The 3,956-nt window shown below is 52.4% G+C and overlaps 1 non-coding gene across 1 annotated transcript; it reads right to left on the reverse strand.

Annotated features, from left to right (window-relative positions):
• Nucleotides 1–1,075: 1,075 nt before the first annotated feature.
• On the reverse strand, nucleotides 1,076–1,213 carry LOC119938843. Its single transcript, XR_005454542.1, has one exon. It is a non-coding gene; the product is annotated as a small nucleolar RNA SNORA7 (small nucleolar RNA).
• Between the last annotated feature and the right edge of the window lie 2,743 nt (nucleotides 1,214–3,956).

Raw genomic sequence — 3,956 nt, forward strand, 5'->3', positions numbered from 1 at the left:
CTCTGTCTGACTCTTGCTCTCTGACCAACAATTCTCTGCTTCTCATGGTCTATTCCAACTAGGAAAAAGTCACTGGGAAGAGAGAACAAGTCTTTAAAATTGGTTCAGTCACTAGCTCAAACTCTAGATCAAACCCCCAACCCTGGTTCTAACCACAGCCCTGCTTTTGCCCTAGCAAGGTCTTCAGTTAACTTCTTTAGGATTCTTCTTCTAACAAGGATCCTACTGGCAAAGACGACGGCCACCCCCATTTCCCAAATGGGAAAACTGAGTTTCAGGAAGGTTCAGGGAGAAGTTGCTTATAAGACAATGAGCCAGAGAGATAACTCTCAGTGAATCTCTTCTTGTCTGCTTCCCCTTTCCATTTTCCTCCCTTCCCTCTCAACAGTCCTCATTCCCCCTCTAAACTGGAAGCTCGTTGTGGGTAGGGAATGAGTCTACAAACTGTTATATTGTACTCTCCCAAGCGCTTAGTACAGTGCTCTGTACATAGTACGTGCTCAGTAAATATGACTGATTGATTGGTTGACTGATTGAGTTGGAAGGGTTGGGGTATCTTAAAGGGAATTTGGGTATTTCCCTGGTTTTTGAATTTTAGGCTCTTTTCCAGAAGGATGACAGACAGCATTAGCAGCTATGCTCTTCCCCTTAGTACCATCCCACTCTTTCATTATGCTTCACAAGATGCTACCATCCCCAGCTCCCCACCATAGGATCCTACCAAATCTAGTTTCCCCTACCACGAGACAATGCCAACTTGAGCTCCTCCCGCCCACCATAAACAGGACACTGCCAATCCCCAACTTCCCACCACAGGATATCCCCGACCTTCCCACCTCCAATTCAACACTTGTTTTGTCTCATGCTGTCGAGTCGTCTACGACCCATAGCGAGGCCATGGGCACTTCTCTCCTAGAACGTCCCACGCCCATATGCAATCGTTCCCGTAGTGTATCCATAGAGTGTTCCTGGTAAAAGCACAGTAGTTTGCCTTTGCCTCTTTCCACGCAGTAAATTTGAGTCTCCACCCTCGACTCTTTTCCTTGCCACTGCTGCCCAGCATGGGTGAGTTTTGACTTGTAGCAGATTGCCTTCCACTTGCTAGCCACTGACCAAGCTAAGAATGGAATGGATATGCCTCTGCTTGACTCTCCCTCCCGAAGTCGAGACCGGTAGAGTACTGGAAACTTTCCAGGTGCAACCCTAAGAGGGGCAAGTCGACACTATCATCCCCAAATACCCGCCAAGAAGACACTACTGGTCCCTGGCTGCCCCCTACAAGTCCCCAGAAGCCTCGGTCCTGGGAACTCTTCCCAGAAGCCTGGCATTCGAGGAATTAGGACGTCTGCCCCAACCCCAACACTTTGTCCCTGGGTGCGGTCCGGAGGCAGGAGGAGGGGAAACTCACTCAGGTAGCCAGGACCAGGACAGTCCTCACTCTGACTCCCTTTGTCCAGAGCTCTGGGAGGTGTGCAGAGCAGAGAACAGTGAAAATCCTTTCCCGTTCTCCCCCCGCCACCCCACCCTCCCACTCCAGAAACCCTCTCTTTAAGCCTTTTTCTCAGGGACCCAACTGACTCTGGTGATGGGAAGGGCGAGGCCCTGCTGATATCTACCTGTGGAAGGTGGCTGGGAGTGCAGGGTTAGAGAGGGGAGTTCGGAAGTGGGATATGGAGTGATCTTGGGCTACTGCCTAATAACTTTTCTGTTTGCTCATCAAAAAGGAGGCAGGGGATGACCAGAAAGCCAAGAGGACAGCTGGCCTTCATGAAGTGATGGCTAGCAAATGGGACTAGGAGTCAGAAGACCCAGGTTCCAGTCCTGGCTCTGCCAATTGCCTGCTGTGTGATCTTGAGCAAGCCTCTTAACCTCTCTGTGCCTCAGGTCCCTCATCTGTAAAATGAGGATAAAATACCTGCTCTCCCTCTCTCAGGACTATGAGCCCTTTTTGAGACCAGGACTGTGTCTGATATGATTATCCTGTATCTACCCCAATATTTAGCCCACAGTAATAATAATGATTATTATTATGGTACTTGTTAAGCACTTAGTATATTCCAAGCAATGTTCTAAGCATTGCAGAAGATCCAAGTTAATCAGTTGGACATTTAATAAATGTTATTATTACTGTTGTTACTATTATTCAATACAGTGGTTGTGGGGCTGAGAATCTGTGTGTCTGACCCTGCTCCCCACCAGTTCTGACTGGGTTGGAACAGAGAGAAGGGAGGTGTGTGGGATCCATGTTCCAATAGGGTAAGGCAGCTGGGTGAAACCCCAACCCTTGGGGTGATTTCCCCTCCCGGAGGAACCCGCAGGAGCCATTAGCATTTGCTAAGGGGATAGAACACAACTCAAGTGCCTCCATCATCACAGCTCATTTTGCCGGGGAAGGGCCTGTCTGGGTCTGGGTCCTCCCCCCCCCCCCCCCATTTGGTAACCATGTATTTGTGTGTGTACAGCATCTGTGGCACCAGACCCGCCCCCCCCCCCCAACAAACCCTGCACCCTAGGGCCTCCCGCAGCTGCCTCCTTCCCTCTTCAGACCCCCAAAAAACAGCAGTGCCTTCATTTCAGGCCCCCCAACCCACTCTACACACCCAGGGAGACCAGAGAGGGGTAGGTATGGTCCCTGAGTTGGATGGCCTATGCTCGAGGGGAGTCTGACTCCCTGCAAGGGGAAAAGGAAGGGGGCTTTCATCAGGTGCTCCTGGGGGTCCCATTATCCCATCACTCTAGTTTCCTCCGAACTTGACTGTCACTCCACTCTCCCCCCCCCCCCACCCCCAACACACAATCCAGCCCTTCCCGTGCAGTCTCTGCTCGTTGGGACCCCAGGGCTCCTCTTCGTCCCAGTGCTGGGGATTGGAGAAATTCTTTGTTTGATGCAGACAACGGCCCCAGAGTGTCCCTTCCCCGGAGAAACCCTGGAGGTTGGAACAAGCCTGGGGTTTGAAATATGTGAAAATTAGCTGGAGCTGAGAGAGGTGCGGGTACCCTGAGGGAAGCCACCCTACCTACCCCTTTCTGCAGCTCCCCATCCCTGCTCAAGAGGGGACGGGGCCTCTCCTTCCCCGAATCTCCACATGTCTCTGCAGGGAAACTGGCGCCTCCCCAGCCTCCCGCCTCCTGCCAGGTGCAGAGTGATGACTGTCAGGCTGGAAGGGCGTGGAGGAGATGGCCGGTCCTGGAAAGCAGCTCCCCAGAGTGCCCGGGGGGGCAGTGCCTAACAGGGACCATGACCAGGGCTGCCGGCCTGGACATTTACCCAGGGATGGCCATTCAGAATAATCACAATCTGTGGGTGGTGCCCCCAGCCCAGCCCAGTAGGAAGAGCTATAGCAGGCAGGCTCTGCAGTTCATCTTGGGGCATGGTCCCTGGGCCTGGGCAGAAAACCGGCACTCCTGTTGTGCACAGGGTCACTGGGACTTACCAGGGCAGACAGGGAGAAGGCCAGGCTCCAGGCAAGTAGCTCCCAAGTAGGCTGAGCTCAGGATCCCCTATTCCAGGCACCCCATTCCAAGGAGCTGGTGGCAATCAGTCAATCAACTGTATTTATTGAGTGCTTACTGTGTGCAGAGCACTATACTAAGTACTCCGGAGAGTACACTATAACAATACAGCAAACCCATTCCCTGCCCACAAAGAGCATACAGACTAGAGGGGAAGACAAACATTAATATAAATAAATAAATTGCAGATACGGATAATCCATCAGTGCTACTCAGCGTCCTGGGGGACAAACGAAGCTGGTCAGGCTGGTCCTGATGGGAAATGATGGAGCCCAGCTGGGCCTTCCAAAGACCCCCGGCCCTAAGGCACTCAGGTGGTTCTCTCACAGCCCAACTCCAGGTCCAGAGTTGACAAGTGAGGCATCACATTTAGGTGCTACTCTTGAACACTGCCCTGGCCAGCTGAGTAAGCTGTAGTGGCCCCCTGCCTCAGTTTCCCCATC

The sequence above is a fragment of the Tachyglossus aculeatus genome, chromosome 16, assembly GCF_015852505.1.
Source record: "Tachyglossus aculeatus isolate mTacAcu1 chromosome 16, mTacAcu1.pri, whole genome shotgun sequence".
Lineage (NCBI taxonomy): Eukaryota > Metazoa > Chordata > Mammalia > Monotremata > Tachyglossidae > Tachyglossus > Tachyglossus aculeatus.